Source organism: Bombus huntii, unplaced genomic scaffold (assembly GCF_024542735.1).
Source record: "Bombus huntii isolate Logan2020A unplaced genomic scaffold, iyBomHunt1.1 ctg00000066.1, whole genome shotgun sequence".
NCBI classification, from domain to species: domain Eukaryota; kingdom Metazoa; phylum Arthropoda; class Insecta; order Hymenoptera; family Apidae; genus Bombus; species Bombus huntii.
The window spans coordinates 795,355-822,326 of NW_026099325.1; the positions used below are offsets into that span (position 1 = coordinate 795,355).

The window sequence follows — 26,972 nt, forward strand, 5'->3', positions numbered from 1 at the left end:
GTTGGCCAAGCTGAATAATGTCACAGGCCTCTATCTTCCTTAATAAGAGCTGTAGGGGATCGAATAATGAGACTACCAATATGTGTACTCGTTAGTGTATTTAAAACAGATCTTGTCGCGAAACGATATCTATACAGACGTTTAGTCACAGTTTATACTGAATCGTTTGCGATCACGTTCGTTTAGTCATAATCGTCAGAAGAAGGTCAAAAGATACAAATTCGTCTTGTTTTACGGTTACACGTAGCGGCACCATTGTTTTCCCCGGAGTTTATAATTCCTTACAATTCCTCTCGATATTCCGAAGCAAAACAACAACATGGTTTGAAGCAAATTCTAACTCTTATGCCGCTACAGAGCTTTTTGAGGTATGGAGTAAATTGAATGCATCTTTGTTGAGTCTAGATGGTCCAGAATGGCGAACTACCGCAAGTAGAGCAACTAATCGAAATAATAGACACGCACATATACGTAATATGTTTAACATGGATAGGAAATTGCTTTGAAATTTAACAATCATTGCAATAATTACGTAGGTTCGGAAGTCGTATTACTAGATACTTATTGTAATATCGTAAAGTAATTCGAATTAGAAATCAGTTGAAAATAGAGAAACCGTGTACGTCGTGTTTCTGTACTTCGTTTACATGCAAGAGTGCCTACGTGAATAAAGGCACGTAGTTGGTAGTTCTTACATAGGTATGAGGGAAACAATAGACAACGTTAGAAGAAGGACGGTTTCGCTACGCAAGGCAAGTCGAAAAGTGTGCGTGTTGCGAGAATCAGAGCTAATTGAGTCGTCGAAGAGTAGAGTCGTTAGAGGTATCGAGTCGTCGAAGAGTAGAGTCGTGAGAATTGATAGAGTTGTTAGAGAGAGAGAGAGTGTGTGTGTGTTAGATTCGTTGTGACGAGAGTGGTCAAATAACTGTAAAGTTATTTGATATAGGTACGAGTATTGCATTTAGTTTCCGTTAAATAAATATCGTTTCCTGTCCAATTTATATTTGTATATTCAATTTAATATTAATAAATTGTAAGTAATCGGGAAAAGATTTCTATCCTTATTTTCCGATTTTACATTATTTTCACAGATTTCAATTCACTTATTCATTGATTGATATTAGGACAAATGAGGAACTTCGCATCTAGTTAGATTAACAAATAAAATGTATTGTTCCTGATAAATGGTATGCGGAATAGTATAGGAAATAAAAGACTGGTTTATATTACCGTTCAAGTGACTGATAGTAGGAAAGCAGTGATGGAACATGAGGCAACGTAATATAAAATTGAATCCCTGAGTATAGCATGCAGATAATATTTTGAGTGTTGACGGAGGACAAAATTATGCACATTCCTTTTTCGATTCCGAGGAAATACATCAGCGATGAGTCAGTTGTCAAAACACGGTGGAAATTGCTCATTGTCAATTGAACAAGTTTGATATAATTACACAAGCTTAAGATTTAACTTGAAATTTTTTTGAAGAAATTTATTTTTATTATACCTGATGTCAAGCGCGGTATTAAGTATCATGCTTTTATAACTATTGTTTTAAATATTTTTGTGTTGAAATAATGTCGTTTGGGTGTCTGTTTTGTACTGGAGGAGTACCCGAAATAATTATACTCGTCGCGTACAGCTAAACAGCTACAGGCAGTTGTTTGTATTCCTGGAACGCGTTGGATTCGTGTTTGCATGGTACGTTGATTGGAATGACTTAGAGGTGGGTTACTGGGGGTGCGAGTAATTATGTTTCAGCCAGGATTGGATAGAGAACGCGTTTAATCGACGTTTAAAGATCCGCTTAAAATACACATGCTCTGGTAGTTTCTAATTGGATCGTTATATATGTCGTATACTTTCTGCTAAATCCGTTTTTGGGAGACATTAAGTTGAAAAAGGTCATATTTTTAAAGAGGGGGAGAGAGGTGGTATGCATTGGATAAAGGTAACAATTTTATATGAAGGATAATTATTGTAAACATTGAATATAATTGGGGAAAATTGAGAAACTGGTGCAAATTGTTGTATTATAAGCTGCAGGCTTGGTGCTGTGTCTATCTCTTATCACTTTAATACAATGGATGAGACATTTGTATGGCGTTTTTTGATAATGGAAAACGTGTTCGTGCTGTATGTTTTGCATTCAATAACAGGAAATGGTTCTGCAATTTCAGTGATTCAAAGTACTTGCAGTATAATGATAAGCATAATACGATATAAATTTGCATTTCATCCGGCTACGGAGTGAAATACTTGTTTGACAATGGAACAGATCATTGCTAAGAAAGGAAAAAACGAACAGATTGTGTATCTATAATCTATTCCAAATTAAGATCATCGTTTCACGTTTAATATTTTAGATCTGCCGAAGGTAATTCACATTTCATTGTGATGACCGTATACATTGAAGCTATATCTGACCTTGCTATTTTTTGTTATTTGCGAAAGTATGTAGGATGTATAATAGACAAATATAGGGAGGATACAAATAGTCTTAACTCTTCTGCAGAAGGAGAAAGAAAAATAAAGGGTGATAAGGAAATGGGCATACCATACAAATAATTTCAATATAAAGTCATTTTAAGCATGCTAATGAAAGCATGGTAAGCATGGTAGTGTTCAATTGTTAGAAATATGTAATACCCAAATATGAAATTTGTATTATTTAAGTGTTTCAAAATGTTGGGTATTCCTGGGTGGACACTTATAACTTTTGCTTTGGAAGTTGAAGAAAATTACATTTATGACGTGAATTTTGTAATAAGCCACCTGCTCTATGGGAAAGTCATATTGCGAAAGGCATCTAAACAAGTATGTATTGTTTAAATATTATTGCTTTTATTATACTCGCAAAAAAAGAAATAATGTGGTGTTAATACAATGAGTCATAAAATGTTCAAATGCGTTGCGTCAAAATATTTATGACAATTTTTATATTTATAAAAGCTTTGTCTTGTTTTAATTACATAAGTACATGATAGTTGTAACAAATTTTTGTTCCATCAGTTTTCCGGCAGGTAAAAATCAAAATATACTCATTGAAGTCAAATGTTTTTCAGATTGAAAATTGCAAATTTAATATAATTGTTTTACGGATTAAACAGTTTTCTCTTAGGTGGAATAATTACTTAAAACATATTACTTGTGCTTTTGATACGCTGAGAACCGAAGAAGATCTCGTTGATGTAAATTTAAGCTGCGAAGGAAAAAGGAATAAGAGCAGACAAACTGCTATTATCTGCATGTAGTACATATTTTAGAGATTTATTTAAGGTAAAGTGAAATTAAGAATTTAATAATTTGTTACTGTTAACATATATTTTGTAAATGATACTTATTCTATTTTACGAAAATCCATGTCAGCATCCTGTTATAATATATAATAATAATGTAAAATTCGATGATTAGGCTGCATTGGTTGATTTTATGTATCAGGGAGAAGTAAATGTAGTTCGAGAACAATTGGCTAGTTATTTAACAACCGCTGAACTGCTTGCTGTTCAGGGCCTTGCCGATGGTATAGGAAAAGATAATGATAGTTTAGTAGAGGTATGTTTTTCAAAATTGTTAAATATGATTAGATATTTTCTGCTTAAATTAAAGTAATACAATTGTATCACGTTAAACTGTGTTTCGGGATGACATTTTTATATGACGCAATTTTATTTGATACTAGTGCTTCAAAAAAATAATTAAAAGTCAACAGATCTTGTTTATATATTTGATTTGAATGTAATTTAATATATTATTTTTACAAGATTTATGTTCGATATACATATACATTTATTTAGTTACTATTCTCTGCTTATTTCATACGAATTTCATAGTCTACAGCCTACTTTATCTATTATGTGTGTAACCTAAAATCATTGGAATAATTATTCTTGCATCAACATTAATGTACGTGCCAAATAATACGTGCAGTACACCTTCATACGCTATTGATTATTTCCTGTAAATGAAGAATTTTAATATAATGTACAAAATATATAAAATTTAGCATTAAAATTGTCGCACATATATTTAAAAATTAATTGGATTAAAGAATTTTTCAAAATTTCTGAGAATGTAAGGCCAACGTAAGATTTTACACGGAACTAGTTTCCATTTTCGCGCGTAAGACTACGTCATAAAGACAGAGGAGGGGGTATAGACAGCGGACTTCAGACGCGCAGCGTAGACTTCCCTTAGTCATCTTACGACTGTGCTGTGAGGAGGGTGTTTTGCTCGGTGGTTTCAAATCCTTTGTGTGCAGTTGTGTGAATCTCTTCTGTATTGTTCTACAACAAACAGGAGCCGGATACAGGTTGGTATACTTTTTACTTACTCAATAATTAGGTGAAATAATTGAGAAAGCATGGCGAGGACAAAGAAGGGACTTTCGAAAACTAACGCCGACAAGCCAGAAACTGAACGGTTACTAACTTGGATTGACGAAGTTCGCCGCAAAAGATCAAAGTGTCGCCGAAAGCGCAGACGCGATTTACGGATTGAAGCAATGCTGACGTGCGCTCTTTCCAAAGCTAAAAATGATTTACGCATCCGGCGATTATCAGCAGCTTCAAAATGGCAGAAATTTAAAAAACAATGCTTGAAGAAGAAGGTAAATTATACAAATTATGAGCTCTACAATGGTGAGGACACGGAAAATCCGGGATCGTCTCAACAGAATCCCCGGGAGGAGCCATCGTGTCCTGAATTGGGCAGTTCAGACGATGTCGTGTCTAAGTTGGCAGAAATAAAAATAACGTTGCAACGCTGAAGTAGCGGGAAAAATGCAAGCGATCAGGTTTGGAAGACCTAACTGTGACAAGAGGATTTCTCGCAACGTTTTATCTACCAAATGCGTAGAAATTTCAACAACTATATGGAATCTCGAGCGATTACGGAGCACCGCGTATTACGTCGGTGCTGCAAGAATAGAAATTGCATTACTATCTTGATGTATATATGGATATTTTCTGTTTGCAGTCTCACCGTTCGAGATGGCATTGGGACAAGCGGAGGGAGTTGGTGTTCGCAACGATGCTGAAGCGTACTGCACGCTCGGGGACCCCATGTTCTCCAGTCTCTGCGCCTTTCGTTGGCTTAGTTTATATATTATATTGTATGCATTGGTTTGGTAATATACGTAATAATGAGCGTTCGAAGTATGTTCGAAGAGTGTTTGATCCGATATTTTTTAATTTCAGAAATATATACTTTGCATGTCTTATATTTTAAAGAAAATTTGTATAGTACATTTTAGCTTGTAGATTTAGTAGTATCGTTTCTAATATTCGCTCCACTATTCTGTACGTCAAGATTTTGTATATTTGCTTAATGTTGATTAACAGTTTTGTAGACTTTAAGAAATGAAATGAAATTAATAAAATTTGGAAAATGTTTACAATTTTTCTGCAATCTTCTAGTTCATATTAATGGCAAAAGTGCTTTTCTGCCCCGCATACTACACATAACAAAATTCTGTCGCAGGCAAGAGACCCGTACATGTACCCAGGCTGTTGGCCGTCATCGGCAACATTATTTGGCCTGTCTGTGTATGAGATAAGGAGCGACGAGAGAGGATTGGTACGGCATAAGGAAGGGGGGAAATGTGTTTCTTTTTAGAAAATCGTGCATGAAGTTTTCTGGCTGACGAATGGGTTGCACCATGATCAAGTTGTACATAAACGTCTCATCTCTCCACACTTCCGTATCTTGAACATCCAAGCATCAACTAATTCGAAAATCGTCTGACGCGCGATACTCATAGGCTTATTGTGACGAACTACAGCTAATTGTAGCAAATCTTATTTGGTGGGCTCTAATACCTTTCGTACGTTATCTGGGCAAATGTGTTTTCTCATGTCCGGGAAAGTTTTTTCATAGCTTGTACCACCAGGTTGTATGGGAGTTGTCGAAGCACACAAGACAAGCCTCCGGTGAATATCAATAAGGAGAGACAGCGCTAGGGGTAATGGCCCCCCCTAACGCCAATTCAATAGTCAGGAAATATTAGGACTGGCTAGAACTAGAGAACGCGTGAAGGGGGTGCAACTGAAGTTAATTCATAAGAGAATCCTGGAGCACCTCTGTCATACGCGTCGGGTGGTCATCGTGGAGTTTTAGTCGGTAAGAGTCCGACACTACTCTGCTGTTACGCAATTACTGCAACAGCGGAGTGTCCATGAGGATTTCTCCACGTAAAAAAAAAAAAAAAAAAAAAAAGGTTGTATGTTAGTTACTCTGGCTTTTCAATATGCCCTGTTCAATGTTGGCCAAGCTGAATAATGTCACAGGCCTCTATCTTCCTTAATAAGAGCTGTAGGGGATCGAATAATGAGACTACCAATATGTGTACTCGTTAGTGTATTTAAAACAGATCTTGTCGCGAAACGATATCTATACAGACGTTTAGTCACAGTTTATACTGAATCGTTTGCGATCACGTTCGTTTAGTCATAATCGTCAGAAGAAGGTCAAAAGATACAAATTCGTCTTGTTTTACGGTTACACGTAGCGGCACCATTGTTTTCCCCGGAGTTTATAATTCCTTACAATTCCTCTCGATATTCCGAAGCAAAACAACAACATGGTTTGAAGCAAATTCTAACTCTTATGCCGCTACAGAGCTTTTTGAGGTATGGAGTAAATTGAATGCATCTTTGTTGAGTCTAGATGGTCCAGAATGGCGAACTACCGCAAGTAGAGCAACTAATCGAAATAATAGACACGCACATATACGTAATATGTTTAACATGGATAGGAAATTGCTTTGAAATTTAACAATCATTGCAATAATTACGTAGGTTCGGAAGTCGTATTACTAGATACTTATTGTAATATCGTAAAGTAATTCGAATTAGAAATCAGTTGAAAATGGAGAAACCGTGTACGTCGTGTTTCTGTACTTCGTTTACATGCAAGAGTGCCTACGTGAATAAAGGCACGTAGTTGGTAGTTCTTACATAGGTATGAGGGAAACAATAGACAACGTTAGAAGAAGGACGGTTTCGCTACGCAAGGCGAGTCGAAAAGTGTGCGTGTTGCGAGAATCAGAGCTAATTGAGTCGTCGAAGAGTAGAGTCGTTAGAGGTATCGAGTCGTCGAAGAGTAGAGTCGTGAGAATTGATAGAGTTGTCAGAGAGAGAGAGAGTGTGTGTGTGTTAGATTCGTTGTGACGAGAGTGGTCAAATAACTGTAAAGTTATTTGATATAGATACGAGTATTGCATTTAGTTTCCGTTAAATAAATATCGTTTCCTGTCCAATTTATATTTGTATATTCAATTTAATATTAATAAATTGTAAGTAATCGGGAAAAGATTTCTATCCTTATTTTCCGATTTTACATTATTTTCACAGATTTCAATTCACTTATTCATTGATTGATATTAGGACAAATGAGGAACTTCGCATCTAGTTAGATTAACAAATAAAATGTATTGTTCCTGATAAATGGTATGCGGAATAGTATAGGAAATAAAAGACTGGTTTATATTACCGTTCAAGTGACTGATAGTAGGAAAGCAGTGATGGAACATGAGGCAACGTAATATAAAATTGAATCCCTGAGTATAGCATGCAGATAATATTTTGAGTGTTGACGGAGGACAAAATTATGCACATTCCTTTTTCGATTCCGAGGAAATACATCAGCGATGAGTCAGTTGTCAAAACACGATGGAAATTGCTCATTGTCAATTGAACAAGTTTGATATAATTACACAAGCTTAAGATTTAACTTGAAATTTTTTTGAAGAAATTTATTTTTATTATACCTGATGTCAAGCGCGGTATTAAGTATCATGCTTTTATAACTATTGTTTTAAATATTTTTGTGTTGAAATAATGTCGTTTGGGTGTCTGTTTTGTACTGGAGGAGTACCCGAAATAATTATACTCGTCGCGTACAGCTAAACAGCTACAGGCAGTTGTTTGTATTCCTGGAACGCGTTGGATTCGTGTTTGCATGGTACGTTGATTGGAATGACTTAGAGGTGGGTTACTGGGGGTGCGAGTAATTATGTTTCAGCCAGGATTGGATAGAGAACGCGTTTAATCGACGTTTAAAGATCCGCTTAAAATACACATGCTCTGGTAGTTTCTAATTGGATCGTTATATATGTCGTATACTTTCTGCTAAATCCGTTTTTGGGAGACATTAAGTTGAAAAAGGTCATATTTTTAAAGAGGGGGAGAGAGGTGGTATGCATTGGATAAAGGTAACAATTTTATATGAAGGATAATTATTGTAAACATTGAATATAATTGGGGAAAATTGAGAAACTGGTGCAAATTGTTGTATTATAAGCTGCAGGCTTGGTGCTGTGTCTATCTCTTATCACTTTAATACAATGGATGAGACATTTGTATGGCGTTTTTTGATAATGGAAAACGTGTTCGTGCTGTATGTTTTGCATTCAATAACAGGAAATGGTTCTGCAATTTCAGTGATTCAAAGTACTTGCAGTATAATGATAAGCATAATACGATATAAATTTGCATTTCATCCGGCTACGGAGTGAAATACTTGTTTGACAATGGAACAGATCATTGCTAAGAAAGGAAAAAACGAACAGATTGTGTATCTATAATCTATTCCAAATTAAGATCATCGTTTCACGTTTAATATTTTAGATCTGCCGAAGGTAATTCACATTTCATTGTGATGACCGTATACATTGAAGCTATATCTGACCTTGCTATTTTTTGTTATTTGCGAAAGTATGTAGGATGTATAATAGACAAATATAGGGAGGATACAAATAGTCTTAACTCTTCTGCAGAAGGAGAAAGAAAAATAAAGGGTGATAAGGAAATGGGCATACCATACAAATAATTTCAATATAAAGTCATTTTAAGCATGCTAATGAAAGCATGGTAAGCATGGTAGTGTTCAATTGTTAGAAATATGTAATACCCAAATATGAAATTTGTATTATTTAAGTGTTTCAAAATGTTGGGTATTCCTGGGTGGACACTTATAACTTTTGCTTTGGAAGTTGAAGAAAATTACATTTATGACGTGAATTTTGTAATAAGCCACCTGCTCTATGGGAAAGTCATATTGCGAAAGGCATCTAAACAAGTATGTATTGTTTAAATATTATTGCTTTTATTATACTCGCAAAAAAAGAAATAATGTGGTGTTAATACAATGAGTCATAAAATGTTCAAATGCGTTGCGTCAAAATATTTATGACAATTTTTATATTTATAAAAGCTTTGTCTTGTTTTAATTACATAAGTACATGATAGTTGTAACAAATTTTTGTTCCATCAGTTTTCCGGCAGGTAAAAATCAAAATATACTCATTGAAGTCAAATGTTTTTCAGATTGAAAATTGCAAATTTAATATAATTGTTTTACGGATTAAACAGTTTTCTCTTAGGTGGAATAATTACTTAAAACATATTACTTGTGCTTTTGATACGCTGAGAACCGAAGAAGATCTCGTTGATGTAAATTTAAGCTGCGAAGGAAAAAGGAATAAGAGCAGACAAACTGCTATTATCTGCATGTAGTACATATTTTAGAGATTTATTTAAGGTAAAGTGAAATTAAGAATTTAATAATTTGTTACTGTTAACATATATTTTGTAAATGATACTTATTCTATTTTACGAAAATCCATGTCAGCATCCTGTTATAATATATAATAATAATGTAAAATTCGATGATTAGGCTGCATTGGTTGATTTTATGTATCAGGGAGAAGTAAATGTAGTTCGAGAACAATTGGCTAGTTATTTAACAACCGCTGAACTGCTTGCTGTTCAGGGCCTTGCCGATGGTATAGGAAAAGATAATGATAGTTTAGTAGAGGTATGTTTTTCAAAATTGTTAAATATGATTAGATATTTTCTGCTTAAATTAAAGTAATACAATTGTATCACGTTAAACTGTGTTTCGGGATGACATTTTTATATGACGCAATTTTATTTGATACTAGTGCTTCAAAAAAATAATTAAAAGTCAACAGATCTTGTTTATATATTTGATTTGAATGTAATTTAATATATTATTTTTACAAGATTTATGTTCGATATACATATACATTTATTTAGTTACTATTCTCTGCTTATTTCATACGAATTTCATAGTCTACAGCCTACTTTATCTATTATGTGTGTAACCTAAAATCATTGGAATAATTATTCTTGCATCAACATTAATGTACGTGCCAAATAATACGTGCAGTACACCTTCATACGCTATTGATTATTTCCTGTAAATGAAGAATTTTAATATAATGTACAAAATATATAAAATTTAGCATTAAAATTGTCGCACATATATTTAAAAATTAATTGGATTAAAGAATTTTTCAAAATTTCTGAGAATGTAAGGCCAACGTAAGATTTTACACGGAACTAGTTTCCATTTTCGCGCGTAAGACTACGTCATAAAGACAGAGGAGGGGGTATAGACAGCGGACTTCAGACGCGCAGCGTAGACTTCCCTTAGTCATCTTACGACTGTGCTGTGAGGAGGGTGTTTTGCTCGGTGGTTTCAAATCCTTTGTGTGCAGTTGTGTGAATCTCTTCTGTATTGTTCTACAACAAACAGGAGCCGGATACAGGTTGGTATACTTTTTACTTACTCAATAATTAGGTGAAATAATTGAGAAAGCATGGCGAGGACAAAGAAGGGACTTTCGAAAACTAACGCCGACAAGCCAGAAACTGAACGGTTACTAACTTGGATTGACGAAGTTCGCCGCAAAAGATCAAAGTGTCGCCGAAAGCGCAGACGCGATTTACGGATTGAAGCAATGCTGACGTGCGCTCTTTCCAAAGCTAAAAATGATTTACGCATCCGGCGATTATCAGCAGCTTCAAAATGGCAGAAATTTAAAAAACAATGCTTGAAGAAGAAGGTAAATTATACAAATTATGAGCTCTACAATGGTGAGGACACGGAAAATCCGGGATCGTCTCAACAGAATCCCCGGGAGGAGCCATCGTGTCCTGAATTGGGCAGTTCAGACGATGTCGTGTCTAAGTTGGCAGAAATAAAAATAACGTTGCAACGCTGAAGTAGCGGGAAAAATGCAAGCGATCAGGTTTGGAAGACCTAACTGTGACAAGAGGATTTCTCGCAACGTTTTATCTACCAAATGCGTAGAAATTTCAACAACTATATGGAATCTCGAGCGATTACGGAGCACCGCGTATTACGTCGGTGCTGCAAGAATAGAAATTGCATTACTATCTTGATGTATATATGGATATTTTCTGTTTGCAGTCTCACCGTTCGAGATGGCATTGGGACAAGCGGAGGGAGTTGGTGTTCGCAACGATGCTGAAGCGTACTGCACGCTCGGGGACCCCATGTTCTCCAGTCTCTGCGCCTTTCGTTGGCTTAGTTTATATATTATATTGTATGCATTGGTTTGGTAATATACGTAATAATGAGCGTTCGAAGTATGTTCGAAGAGTGTTTGATCCGATATTTTTTAATTTCAGAAATATATACTTTGCATGTCTTATATTTTAAAGAAAATTTGTATAGTACATTTTAGCTTGTAGATTTAGTAGTATCGTTTCTAATATTCGCTCCACTATTCTGTACGTCAAGATTTTGTATATTTGCTTAATGTTGATTAACAGTTTTGTAGACTTTAAGAAATGAAATGAAATTAATAAAATTTGGAAAATGTTTACAATTTTTCTGCAATCTTCTAGTTCATATTAATGGCAAAAGTGCTTTTCTGCCCCGCATACTACACATAACAAAATTCTGTCGCAGGCAAGAGACCCGTACATGTACCCAGGCTGTTGGCCGTCATCGGCAACATTATTTGGCCTGTCTGTGTATGAGATAAGGAGCGACGAGAGAGGATTGGTACGGCATAAGGAAGGGGGGAAATGTGTTTCTTTTTAGAAAATCGTGCATGAAGTTTTCTGGCTGACGAATGGGTTGCACCATGATCAAGTTGTACATAAACGTCTCATCTCTCCACACTTCCGTATCTTGAACATCCAAGCATCAACTAATTCGAAAATCGTCTGACGCGCGATACTCATAGGCTTATTGTGACGAACTACAGCTAATTGTAGCAAATCTTATTTGGTGGGCTCTAATATCTTTCGTACGTTATCTGGGCAAATGTGTTTTCTCATGTCCGGGAAAGTTTTTTCATAGCTTGTACCACCAGGTTGTATGGGAGTTGTCGAAGCACACAAGACAAGCCTCCGGTGAATATCAATAAGGAGAGACAGCGCTAGGGGTAATGGCCCCCCCTAACGCCAATTCAATAGTCAGGAAATATTAGGACTGGCTAGAACTAGAGAACGCGTGAAGGGGGTGCAACTGAAGTTAAGTCATAAGAGAATCCTGGAGCACCTCTGTCATACGCGTCGGGTGGTCATCGTGGAGTTTTAGTCGGTAAGAGTCCGACACTACTCTGCTGTTACGCAATTACTGCAACAGCGGAGTGTCCATGAGGATTTCTCCACGTAAAAAAAAAAAAAAAAAAAAAAGGTTGTATGTTAGTTACTCTGGCTTATCAATATGCCCTGTTCAATGTTGGCCAAGCTGAATAATGTCACAGGCCTCTATCTTCCTTAATAAGAGCTGTAGGGGATCGAATAATGAGACTACCAATATGTGTACTCGTTAGTGTATTTAAAACAGATCTTGTCGCGAAACGATATCTATACAGACGTTTAGTCACAGTTTATACTGAATCGTTTGCGATCACGTTCGTTTAGTCATAATCGTCAGAAGAAGGTCAAAAGATACAAATTCGTCTTGTTTTACGGTTACACGTAGCGGCACCATTGTTTTCCCCGGAGTTTATAATTCCTTACAATTCCTCTCGATATTCCGAAGCAAAACAACAACATGGTTTGAAGCAAATTCTAACTCTTATGCCGCTACAGAGCTTTTTGAGGTATGGAGTAAATTGAATGCATCTTTGTTGAGTCTAGATGGTCCAGAATGGCGAACTACCGCAAGTAGAGCAACTAATCGAAATAATAGACACGCACATATACGTAATATGTTTAACATGGATAGGAAATTGCTTTGAAATTTAACAATCATTGCAATAATTACGTAGGTTCGGAAGTCGTATTACTAGATACTTATTGTAATATCGTAAAGTAATTCGAATTAGAAATCAGTTGAAAATGGAGAAACCGTGTACGTCGTGTTTCTGTACTTCGTTTACATGCAAGAGTGCCTACGTGAATAAAGGCACGTAGTTGGTAGTTCTTACATAGGTATGAGGGAAACAATAGACAACGTTAGAAGAAGGACGGTTTCGCTACGCAAGGCGAGTCGAAAAGTGTGCGTGTTGCGAGAATCAGAGCTAATTGAGTCGTCGAAGAGTAGAGTCGTTAGAGGTATCGAGTCGTCGAAGAGTAGAGTCGTGAGAATTGATAGAGTTGTCAGAGAGAGAGAGAGTGTGTGTGTGTTAGATTCGTTGTGACGAGAGTGGTCAAATAACTGTAAAGTTATTTGATATAGATACGAGTATTGCATTTAGTTTCCGTTAAATAAATATCGTTTCCTGTCCAATTTATATTTGTATATTCAATTTAATATTAATAAATTGTAAGTAATCGGGAAAAGATTTCTATCCTTATTTTCCGATTTTACATTATTTTCACAGATTTCAATTCACTTATTCATTGATTGATATTAGGACAAATGAGGAACTTCGCATCTAGTTAGATTAACAAATAAAATGTATTGTTCCTGATAAATGGTATGCGGAATAGTATAGGAAATAAAGGACTGGTTTATATTACCGTTCAAGTGACTGATAGTAGGAAAGCAGTGATGGAACATGAGGCAACGTAATATAAAATTGAATCCCTGAGTATAGCATGCAGATAATATTTTGAGTGTTGACGGAGGACAAAATTATGCACATTCCTTTTTCGATTCCGAGGAAATACATCAGCGATGAGTCAGTTGTCAAAACACGGTGGAAATTGCTCATTGTCAATTGAACAAGTTTGATATAATTACACAAGCTTAAGATTTAACTTGAAATTTTTTTGAAGAAATTTATTTTTATTATACCTGATGTCAAGCGCGGTATTAAGTATCATGCTTTTATAACTATTGTTTTAAATATTTTTGTGTTGAAATAATGTCGTTTGGGTGTCTGTTTTGTACTGGAGGAGTACCCGAAATAATTATACTCGTCGCGTACAGCTAAACAGCTACAGGCAGTTGTTTGTATTCCTGGAACGCGTTGGATTCGTGTTTGCATGGTACGTTGATTGGAATGACTTAGAGGTGGGTTACTGGGGGTGCGAGTAATTATGTTTCAGCCAGGATTGGATAGAGAACGCGTTTAATCGACGTTTAAAGATCCGCTTAAAATACACATGCTCTGGTAGTTTCTAATTGGATCGTTATATATGTCGTATACTTTCTGCTAAATCCGTTTTTGGGATACATTAAGTTGAAAAAGGTCATATTTTTAAAGAGGGGGAGAGAGGTGGTATGCATTGGATAAAGGTAACAATTTTATATGAAGGATAATTATTGTAAACATTGAATATAATTGGGGAAAATTGAGAAACTGGTGCAAATTGTTGTATTATAAGCTGCAGGCTTGGTGCTGTGTCTATCTCTTATCACTTTAATACAATGGATGAGACATTTGTATGGCGTTTTTTGATAATGGAAAACGTGTTCGTGCTGTATGTTTTGCATTCAATAACAGGAAATGGTTCTGCAATTTCAGTGATTCAAAGTACTTGCAGTATAATGATAAGCATAATACGATATAAATTTGCATTTCATCCGGCTACGGAGTGAAATACTTGTTTGACAATGGAACAGATCATTGCTAAGAAAGGAAAAAACGAACAGATTGTGTATCTATAATCTATTCCAAATTAAGATCATCGTTTCACGTTTAATATTTTAGATCTGCCGAAGGTAATTCACATTTCATTGTGATGACCGTATACATTGAAGCTATATCTGACCTTGCTATTTTTTGTTATTTGCGAAAGTATGTAGGATGTATAATAGACAAATATAGGGAGGATACAAATAGTCTTAACTCTTCTGCAGAAGGAGAAAGAAAAATAAAGGGTGATAAGGAAATGGGCATACCATACAAATAATTTCAATATAAAGTCATTTTAAGCATGCTAATGAAAGCATGGTAAGCATGGTAGTGTTCAATTGTTAGAAATATGTAATACCCAAATATGAAATTTGTATTATTTAAGTGTTTCAAAATGTTGGGTATTCCTGGGTGGACACTTATAACTTTTGCTTTGGAAGTTGAAGAAAATTACATTTATGACGTGAATTTTGTAATAAGCCACCTGCTCTATGGGAAAGTCATATTGCGAAAGGCATCTAAACAAGTATGTATTGTTTAAATATTATTGCTTTTATTATACTCGCAAAAAAAGAAATAATGTGGTGTTAATACAATGAGTCATAAAATGTTCAAATGCGTTGCGTCAAAATATTTATGACAATTTTTATATTTATAAAAGCTTTGTCTTGTTTTAATTACATAAGTACATGATAGTTGTAACAAATTTTTGTTCCATCAGTTTTCCGGCAGGTAAAAATCAAAATATACTCATTGAAGTCAAATGTTTTTCAGATTGAAAATTGCAAATTTAATATAATTGTTTTACGGATTAAACAGTTTTCTCTTAGGTGGAATAATTACTTAAAACATATTACTTGTGCTTTTGATACGCTGAGAACCGAAGAAGATCTCGTTGATGTAAATTTAAGCTGCGAAGGAAAAAGGAATAAGAGCAGACAAACTGCTATTATCTGCATGTAGTACATATTTTAGAGATTTATTTAAGGTAAAGTGAAATTAAGAATTTAATAATTTGTTACTGTTAACATATATTTTGTAAATGATACTTATTCTATTTTACGAAAATCCATGTCAGCATCCTGTTATAATATATAATAATAATGTAAAATTCGATGATTAGGCTGCATTGGTTGATTTTATGTATCAGGGAGAAGTAAATGTAGTTCGAGAACAATTGGCTAGTTATTTAACAACCGCTGAACTGCTTGCTGTTCAGGGCCTTGCCGATGGTATAGGAAAAGATAATGATAGTTTAGTAGAGGTATGTTTTTCAAAATTGTTAAATATGATTAGATATTTTCTGCTTAAATTAAAGTAATACAATTGTATCACGTTAAACTGTGTTTCGGGATGACATTTTTATATGACGCAATTTTATTTGATACTAGTGCTTCAAAAAAATAATTAAAAGTCAACAGATCTTGTTTATATATTTGATTTGAATGTAATTTAATATATTATTTTTACAAGATTTATGTTCGATATACATATACATTTATTTAGTTACTATTCTCTGCTTATTTCATACGAATTTCATAGTCTACAGCCTACTTTATCTATTATGTGTGTAACCTAAAATCATTGGAATAATTATTCTTGCATCAACATTAATGTACGTGCCAAATAATACGTGCAGTACACCTTCATACGCTATTGATTATTTCCTGTAAATGAAGAATTTTAATATAATGTACAAAATATATAAAATTTAGCATTAAAATTGTCGCACATATATTTAAAAATTAATTGGATTAAAGAATTTTTCAAAATTTCTGAGAATGTAAGGCCAACGTAAGATTTTACACGGAACTAGTTTCCATTTTCGCGCGTAAGACTACGTCATAAAGACAGAGGAGGGGGTATAGACAGCGGACTTCAGACGCGCAGCGTAGACTTCCCTTAGTCATCTTACGACTGTGCTGTGAGGAGGGTGTTTTGCTCGGTGGTTTCAAATCCTTTGTGTGCAGTTGTGTGAATCTCTTCTGTATTGTTCTACAACAAACAGGAGCCGGATACAGGTTGGTATACTTTTTACTTACTCAATAATTAGGTGAAATAATTGAGAAAGCATGGCGAGGACAAAGAAGGGACTTTCGAAAACTAACGCCGACAAGCCAGAAACTGAACGGTTACTAACTTGGATTGACGAAGTTCGCCGCAAAAGATCAAAGTGTCGCCGAAAGCGCAGACGCGATTTACGGATTGAAGCAATGCTGACGTGCGCTCTTTCCAAAGCTAAAAATGATTTACGCATCCGGCGATTATCAGCAGCTTCAAAATGGCAGAAATTTAAAAAACAATGCTTGAAGAAGAAGGTAAATTATACAAATTATGAGCTCTACAATGGTGAGGACACGGAAAATCCGGGATCGTCTCAACAGAATCCCCGGGAGGAGCCATCGTGTCCTGAATTGGGCAGTTCAGACGATGTCGTGTCTAAGTTGGCAGAAATAAAAATAACGTTGCAACGCTGAAGTAGCGGGAAAAATGCAAGCGATCAGGTTTGGAAGACCTAACTGTGACAAGAGGATTTCTCGCAACGTTTTATCTACCAAATGCGTAGAAATTTCAACAACTATATGGAATCTCGAGCGATTACGGAGCACCGCGTATTACGTCGGTGCTGCAAGAATAGAAATTGCATTACTATCTTGATGTATATATGGATATTTTCTGTTTGCAGTCTCACCGTTCGAGATGGCATTGGGACAAGCGGAGGGAGTTGGTGTTCGCAACGATGCTGAAGCGTACTGCACGCTCGGGGACCCCATGTTCTCCAGTCTCTGCGCCTTTCGTTGGCTTAGTTTATATATTATATTGTATGCATTGGTTTGGTAATATACGTAATAATGAGCGTTCGAAGTATGTTCGAAGAGTGTTTGATCCGATATTTTTTAATTTCAGAAATATATACTTTGCATGTCTTATATTTTAAAGAAAATTTGTATAGTACATTTTAGCTTGTAGATTTAGTAGTATCGTTTCTAATATTCGCTCCACTATTCTGTACGTCAAGATTTTGTATATTTGCTTAATGTTGATTAACAGTTTTGTAGACTTTAAGAAATGAAATGAAATTAATAAAATTTGGAAAATGTTTACAATTTTTCTGCAATCTTCTAGTTCATATTAATGGCAAAAGTGCTTTTCTGCCCCGCATACTACACATAACAAAATTCTGTCGCAGGCAAGAGACCCGTACATGTACCCAGGCTGTTGGCCGTCATCGGCAACATTATTTGGCCTGTCTGTGTATGAGATAAGGAGCGACGAGAGAGGATTGGTACGGCATAAGGAAGGGGGGAAATGTGTTTCTTTTTAGAAAATCGTGCATGAAGTTTTCTGGCTGACGAATGGGTTGCACCATGATCAAGTTGTACATAAACGTCTCATCTCTCCACACTTCCGTATCTTGAACATCCAAGCATCAACTAATTCGAAAATCGTCTGACGCGCGATACTCATAGGCTTATTGTGACGAACTACAGCTAATTGTAGCAAATCTTATTTGGTGGGCTCTAATACCTTTCGTACGTTATCTGGGCAAATGTGTTTTCTCATGTCCGGGAAAGTTTTTTCATAGCTTGTACCACCAGGTTGTATGGGAGTTGTCGAAGCACACAAGACAAGCCTCCGGTGAATATCAATAAGGAGAGACAGCGCTAGGGGTAATGGCCCCCCCTAACGCCAATTCAATAGTCAGGAAATATTAGGACTGGCTAGAACTAGAGAACGCGTGAAGGGGGTGCAACTGAAGTTAATTCATAAGAGAATCCTGGAGCACCTCTGTCATACGCGTCGGGTGGTCATCGTGGAGTTTTAGTCGGTAAGAGTCTGACACTACTCTGCTGTTACGCAATTACTGCAACAGCGGAGTGTCCATGAGGATTTCTCCACGTAAAAAAAAAAAAAAAAAAAAAAGGTTGTATGTTAGTTACTCTGGCTTATCAATATGCCCTGTTCAATGTTGGCCAAGCTGAATAATGTCACAGGCCTCTATCTTCCTTAATAAGAGCTGTAGGGGATCGAATAATGAGACTACCAATATGTGTACTCGTTAGTGTATTTAAAACAGATCTTGTCGCGAAACGATATCTATACAGACGTTTAGTCACAGTTTATACTGAATCGTTTGCGATCACGTTCGTTTAGTCATAATCGTCAGAAGAAGGTCAAAAGATACAAATTCGTCTTGTTTTACGGTTACACGTAGCGGCACCATTGTTTTCCCCGGAGTTTATAATTCCTTACAATTCCTCTCGATATTCCGAAGCAAAACAACAACATGGTTTGAAGCAAATTCTAACTCTTATGCCGCTACAGAGCTTTTTGAGGTATGGAGTAAATTGAATGCATCTTTGTTGAGTCTAGATGGTCCAGAATGGCGAACTACCGCAAGTAGAGCAACTAATCGAAATAATAGACACGCACATATACGTAATATGTTTAACATGGATAGGAAATTGCTTTGAAATTTAACAATCATTGCAATAATTACGTAGGTTCGGAAGTCGTATTACTAGATACTTATTGTAATATCGTAAAGTAATTCGAATTAGAAATCAGTTGAAAATGGAAAAACCGTGTACGTCGTGTTTCTGTACTTCGTTTACATGCAAGAGTGCCTACGTGAATAAAGGCACGTAGTTGGTAGTTCTTACATAGGTATGAGGGAAACAATAGACAACGTTAGAAGAAGGACGGTTTCGCTACGCAAGGCGAGTCGAAAAGTGTGCGTGTTGCGAGAATCAGAGCTAATTGAGTCGTCGAAGAGTAGAGTCGTTAGAGGTATCGAGTCGTCGAAGAGTAGAGTCGTGAGAATTGATAGAGTTGTCAGAGAGAGAGAGAGTGTGTGTGTGTTAGATTCGTTGTGACGAGAGTGGTCAAATAACTGTAAAGTTATTTGATATAGATACGAGTATTGCATTTAGTTTCCGTTAAATAAATATCGTTTCCTGTCCAATTTATATTTGTATATTCAATTTAATATTAATAAATTGTAAGTAATCGGGAAAAGATTTCTATCCTTATTTTCCGATTTTACATTATTTTCACAGATTTCAATTCACTTATTCATTGATTGATATTAGGACAAATGAGGAACTTCGCATCTAGTTAGATTAACAAATAAAATGTATTGTTCCTGATAAATGGTATGCGGAATAGTATAGGAAATAAAAGACTGGTTTATATTACCGTTCAAGTGACTGATAGTAGGAAAGCAGTGATGGAACATGAGGCAACGTAATATAAAATTGAATCCCTGAGTATAGCATGCAGATAATATTTTGAGTGTTGACGGAGGACAAAATTATGCACATTCCTTTTTCGATTCCGAGGAAATACATCAGCGATGAGTCAGTTGTCAAAACACGATGGAAATTGCTCATTGTCAATTGAACAAGTTTGATATAATTACACAAGCTTAAGATTTAACTTGAAATTTTTTTGAAGAAATTTATTTTTATTATACCTGATGTCAAGCGCGGTATTAAGTATCATGCTTTTATAACTATTGTTTTAAATATTTTTGTGTTGAAATAATGTCGTTTGGGTGTCTGTTTTGTACTGGAGGAGTACCCGAAATAATTATACTCGTCGCGTACAGCTAAACAGCTACAGGCAGTTGTTTGTATTCCTGGAACGCGTTGGATTCGTGTTTGCATGGTACGTTGATTGGAATGACTTAGAGGTGGGTTACTGGGGGTGCGAGTAATTATGTTTCAGCCAGGATTGGATAGAGAACGCGTTTAATCGACGTTTAAAGATCCGCTTAAAATACACATGCTCTGGTAGTTTCTAATTGGATCGTTATATATGTCGTATACTTTCTGCTAAATCCGTTTTTGGGAGACATTAAGTTGAAAAAGGTCATATTTTTAAAGAGGGGGAGAGAGGTGGTATGCATTGGATAAAGGTAACAATTTTATATGAAGGATAATTATTGTAAACATTGAATATAATTGGGGAAAATTGAGAAACTGGTGCAAATTGTTGTATTATAAGCTGCAGGCTTGGTGCTGTGTCTATCTCTTATCACTTTAATACAATGGATGAGACATTTGTATGGCGTTTTTTGATAATGGAAAACGTGTTCGTGCTGTATGTTTTGCATTCAATAACAGGAAATGGTTCTGCAATTTCAGTGATTCAAAGTACTTGCAGTATAATGATAAGCATAATACGATATAAATTTGCATTTCATCCGGCTACGGAGTGAAATACTTGTTTGACAATGGAACAGATCATTGCTAAGAAAGGAAAAAACGAACAGATTGTATATCTATAATCTATTCCAAATTAAGATCATCGTTTCACGTTTAATATTTTAGATCTGCCGAAGGTAATTCACATTTCATTGTGATGACCGTATACATTGAAGCTATATCTGACCTTGCTATTTTTTGTTATTTGCGAAAGTATGTAGGATGTATAATAGACAAATATAGGGAGGATACAAATAGTCTTAACTCTTCTGCAGAAGGAGAAAGAAAAATAAAGGGTGATAAGGAAATGGGCATACCATACAAATAATTTCAATATAAAGTCATTTTAAGCATGCTAATGAAAGCATGGTAAGCATGGTAGTGTTCAATTGTTAGAAATATGTAATACCCAAATATGAAATTTGTATTATTTAAGTGTTTCAAAATGTTGGGTATTCCTGGGTGGACACTTATAACTTTTGCTTTGGAAGTTGAAGAAAATTACATTTATGACGTGAATTTTGTAATAAGCCACCTGCTCTATGGGAAAGTCATATTGCGAAAGGCATCTAAACAAGTATGTATTGTTTAAATATTATTGCTTTTATTATACTCGCAAAAAAAGAAATAATGTGGTGTTAATACAATGAGTCATAAAATGTTCAAATGCGTTGCGTCAAAATATTTATGACAATTTTTATATTTATAAAAGCTTTGTCTTGTTTTAATTACATAAGTACATGATAGTTGTAACAAATTTTTGTTCCATCAGTTTTCCGGCAGGTAAAAATCAAAATATACTCATTGAAGTCAAATGTTTTTCAGATTGAAAATTGCAAATTTAATATAATTGTTTTACGGATTAAACAGTTTTCTCTTAGGTGGAATAATTACTTAAAACATATTACTTGTGCTTTTGATACGCTGAGAACCGAAGAAGATCTCGTTGATGTAAATTTAAGCTGCGAAGGAAAAAGGAATAAGAGCAGACAAACTGCTATTATCTGCATGTAGTACATATTTTAGAGATTTATTTAAGGTAAAGTGAAATTAAGAATTTAATAATTTGTTACTGTTAACATATATTTTGTAAATGATACTTATTCTATTTTACGAAAATCCATGTCAGCATCCTGTTATAATATATAATAATAATGTAAAATTCGATGATTAGGCTGCATTGGTTGATTTTATGTATCAGGGAGAAGTAAATGTAGTTCGAGAACAATTGGCTAGTTATTTAACAACCGCTGAACTGCTTGCTGTTCAGGGCCTTGCCGATGGTATAGGAAAAGATAATGATAGTTTAGTAGAGGTATGTTTTTCAAAATTGTTAAATATGATTAGATATTTTCTGCTTAAATTAAAGTAATACAATTGTATCACGTTAAACTGTGTTTCGGGATGACATTTTTATATGACGCAATTTTATTTGATACTAGTGCTTCAAAAAAATAATTAAAAGTCAACAGATCTTGTTTATATATTTGATTTGAATGTAATTTAATATATTATTTTTACAAGATTTATGTTCGATATACATATACATTTATTTAGTTACTATTCTCTGCTTATTTCATACGAATTTCATAGTCTACAGCCTACTTTATCTATTATGTGTGTAACCTAAAATCATTGGAATAATTATTCTTGCATCAACATTAATGTACGTGCCAAATAATACGTGCAGTACACCTTCATACGCTATTGATTATTTCCTGTAAATGAAGAATTTTAATATAATGTACAAAATATATAAAATTTAGCATTAAAATTGTCGCACATATATTTAAAAATTAATTGGATTAAAGAATTTTTCAAAATTTCTGAGAATGTAAGGCCAACGTAAGATTTTACACGGAACTAGTTTCCATTTTCGCGCGTAAGACTACGTCATAAAGACAGAGGAGGGGGTATAGACAGCGGACTTCAGACGCGCAGCGTAGACTTCCCTTAGTCATCTTACGACTGTGCTGTGAGGAGGGTGTTTTGCTCGGTGGTTTCAAATCCTTTGTGTGCAGTTGTGTGAATCTCTTCTGTATTGTTCTACAACAAACAGGAGCCGGATACAGGTTGGTATACTTTTTACTTACTCAATAATTAGGTGAAATAATTGAGAAAGCATGGCGAGGACAAAGAAGGGACTTTCGAAAACTAACGCCGACAAGCCAGAAACTGAACGGTTACTAACTTGGATTGACGAAGTTCGCCGCAAAAGATCAAAGTGTCGCCGAAAGCGCAGACGCGATTTACGGATTGAAGCAATGCTGACGTGCGCTCTTTCCAAAGCTAAAAATGATTTACGCATCCGGCGATTATCAGCAGCTTCAAAATGGCAGAAATTTAAAAAACAATGCTTGAAGAAGAAGGTAAATTATACAAATTATGAGCTCTACAATGGTGAGGACACGGAAAATCCGGGATCGTCTCAACAGAATCCCCGGGAGGAGCCATCGTGTCCTGAATTGGGCAGTTCAGACGATGTCGTGTCTAAGTTGGCAGAAATAAAAGTAACGTTGCAACGCTGAAGTAGCGGGAAAAATGCAAGCGATCAGGTTTGGAAGACCTAACTGTGACAAGAGGATTTCTCGCAACGTTTTATCTACCAAATGCGTAGAAATTTCAACAACTATATGGAATCTCGAGCGATTACGGAGCACCGCGTATTACGTCGGTGCTGCAAGAATAGAAATTGCATTACTATCTTGATGTATATATGGATATTTTCTGGTTGCAGTCTCACCGTTCGAGATGGCATTGGGACAAGCGGAGGGAGTTGGTGTTCGCAACGATGCTGAAGCGTACTGCACGCTCGGGGACCCCATGTTCTCCAGTCTCTGCGCCTTTCGTTGGCTTAGTTTATATATTATATTGTATGCATTGGTTTGGTAATATACGTAATAATGAGCGTTCGAAGTATGTTCGAAGAGTGTTTGATCCGATATTTTTTAACTTCAGAAATATATACTTTGCATGTCTTATATTTTAAAGAAAATTTGTATAGTACATTTTAGCTTGTAGATTTAGTAGTATCGTTTCTAATATTCGCTCCATTATTCTGTACGTCAAGATTTTGTATATTTGCTTAATGTTGATTAACAGTTTTGTAGACTTTAAGAAATGAAATGAAATTAATAAAATTTGGAAAATGTTTACAATTTTTCTGCAATCTTCTAGTTCATATTAATGGCAAAAGTGCTTTCCTGCCCCGCATACTACACATAACAAAATTCTGTCGCAGGCAAGAGACCCGTACATGTACCCAGGCTGTTGGCCGTCATCGGCAACATTATTTGGCCTGTCTGTGTATGAGATAAGGAGCGACGAGAGAGGATTGGTACGGCATAAGGAAGGGGGGAAATGTGTTTCTTTTTAGAAAATCGTGCATGAAGTTTTCTGGCTGACGAATGGGTTGCACCATGATCAAGTTGTACATAAACGTCTCATCTCTCCACACTTCCGTATCTTGAACATCCAAGCATCAACTAATTCGAAAATCGTCTGACGCGCGATACTCATAGGCTTATTGTGACGAACTACAGCTAATTGTAGCAAATCTTATTTGGTGGGCTCTAATACCTTTCGTACGTTATCTGGGCAAATGTGTTTTCTCATGTCCGGGAAAGTTTTTTCATAGCTTGTACCACCAGGTTGTATGGGAGTTGTCGAAGCACACAAGACAAGCCTCCGGTGAATATCAATAAGGAGAGACAGCGCTAGGGGTAATGGCCCCCCCTAACGCCAATTCAATAGTCAGGAAATATTAGGACTGGCTAGAACTAGAGAACGCGTGAAGGGGGTGCAACTGAAGTTAATTCATAAGAGAATCCTGGAGCACCTCTGTCATACGCGTCGGGTGGTCATCGTGGAGTTTTAGTCGGTAAGAGTCCGACACTACTCTGCTGTTACGCAATTACTGCAACAGCGGAGTGTCCATGAGGATTTCTCCACGTAAAAAAAAAAAAAAAAAAAAAAAGGTTGTATGTTAGTTACTCTGGCTTATCAATATGCCCTGTTCAATGTTGGCCAAGCTGAATAATGTCACAGGCCTCTATCTTCCTTAATAAGAGCTGTAGGGGATCGAATAATGAGACTACCAATATGTGTACTCGTTAGTGTATTTAAAACAGATCTTGTCGCGAAACGATATCTATACAGACGTTTAGTCACAGTTTATACTGAATCGTTTGCGATCACGTTCGTTTAGTCACAATCGTCAGAAGAAGGTCAAAAGATACAAATTCGTCTTGTTTTACGGTTACACGTAGCGGCACCATTGTTTTCCCCGGAGTTTATAATTCCTTACAATTCCTCTCGATATTCCGAAGCAAAACAACAACATGGTTTGAAGCAAATTCTAACTCTTATGCCGCTACAGAGCTTTTTGAGGTATGGAGTAAATTGAATGCATCTTTGTTGAGTCTAGATGGTCCAGAATGGCGAACTACCGCAAGTAGAGCAACTAATCGAAATAATAGACACGCACATATACGTAATATGTTTAACATGGATAGGAAATTGCTTTGAAATTTAACAATCATTGCAATAATTACGTAGGTTCGGAAGTCGTATTACTAGATACTTATTGTAATATCGTAAAGTAATTCGAATTAGAAATCAGTTGAATATGGAGAAACCGTGTACGTCGTGTTTCTGTACTTCGTTTACATGCAAGAGTGCCTACGTGAATAAAGGCACGTAGTTGGTAGTTCTTACTTAGGTATGAGGGAAACAATAGACAACGTTAGAAGAAGGACGGTTTCGCTACGCAAGGCGAGTCGAAAAGTGTGCGTGTTGCGAGAATCAGAGCTAATTGAGTCGTCGAAGAGTAGAGTCGTTAGAGGTATCGAGTCGTCGAAGAGTAGAGTCGTGAGAATTGATAGAGTTGTTAGAGAGAGAGAGAGTGTGTGTGTGTGTTAGATTCGTTGTGACGAGAGTGGTCAAATAACTGTAAAGTTATTTGATATAGATACGAGTATTGCATTTAGTTTCCGTTAAATAAATATCGTTTCCTGTCCAATTTATATTTGTATATTCAATTTAATATTAATAAATTGTAAGTAATCGGGAAAAGATTTCTATCCTTATTTTCCGATTTTACATTATTTTCACAGATTTCAATTCACTTATTCATTGATTGATATTAGGACAAATGAGGAACTTCGCATCTAGTTAGATTAACAAATAAAATGTATTGTTCCTGATAAATGTTATGCGGAATAGTATAGGAAATAAAAGACTGGTTTATATTACCGTTCAAGTGACTGATAGTAGGAAAGCAGTGATGGAACATGAGGCAACGTAATATAAAATTGAATCCCTGAGTATAGCATGCAGATAATATTTTGAGTGTTGACGGAGGACAAAATTATGCACATTCCTTTTTCGATTCCGAGGAAATACATCAGCGATGAGTCAGTTGTCAAAACACGATGGAAATTGCTCATTGTCAATTGAACAAGTTTGATATAATTACACAAGCTTAAGATTTAACTTGAAATTTTTTTGAAGAAATTTATTTTTATTATACCTGATGTCAAGCGCGGTATTAAGTATCATGCTTTTATAACTATTGTTTTAAATATTTTTGTGTTGAAATAATGTCGTTTGGGTGTCTGTTTTGTACTGGAGGAGTACCCGAAATAATTATACTCGTCGCGTACAGCTAAACAGCTACAGGCAGTTGTTTGTATTCCTGGAACGCGTTGGATTCGTGTTTGCATGGTACGTTGATTGGAATGACTTAGAGGTGGGTTACTGGGGGTGCGAGTAATTATGTTTCAGCCAGGATTGGATAGAGAACGCGTTTAATCGACGTTTAAAGATCCGCTTAAAATACACATGCTCTGGTAGTTTCTAATTGGATCGTTATATATGTCGTATACTTTCTGCTAAATCCGTTTTTGGGAGACATTAAGTTGAAAAAGGTCATATTTTTAAAGAGGGGGAGA

The 26,972-nt window shown here is 35.7% G+C and overlaps 4 long non-coding RNA genes across 6 annotated transcripts in view; all 4 read left to right on the top strand.

The window, feature by feature from the left end:
- Positions 1 to 26,972, top strand: part of LOC126876143 (uncharacterized) — a 41,904-nt gene extending 14,932 nt beyond the window's left edge. The window contains exons 3-4 of one of the 3 annotated variants that reach the window (XR_007693949.1): positions 377 to 946; positions 13,468 to 13,730. This is a non-coding gene — a long non-coding RNA (uncharacterized LOC126876143). Of the gene's footprint in view, positions 1 to 376; positions 947 to 7,207; positions 7,307 to 13,467; positions 13,731 to 25,741 lie in introns of those variants that run through there. The other 2 variants (XR_007693948.1, XR_007693950.1) reach the window with 2 other exon arrangements.
- Positions 3,653 to 5,400, top strand: LOC126876146 (uncharacterized). Its single transcript, XR_007693952.1, has 2 exons — positions 3,653 to 4,312; positions 4,978 to 5,400. It is a non-coding gene; the product is annotated as an uncharacterized LOC126876146 (long non-coding RNA).
- On the top strand, positions 9,914 to 11,661 carry LOC126876148 (uncharacterized). The gene is made up of 2 exons (XR_007693954.1): positions 9,914 to 10,573; positions 11,239 to 11,661. It is a non-coding gene; the product is annotated as an uncharacterized LOC126876148 (long non-coding RNA).
- Positions 16,174 to 17,921, top strand: LOC126876149 (uncharacterized). The gene is made up of 2 exons (XR_007693955.1): positions 16,174 to 16,833; positions 17,499 to 17,921. It is a non-coding gene; the product is annotated as an uncharacterized LOC126876149 (long non-coding RNA).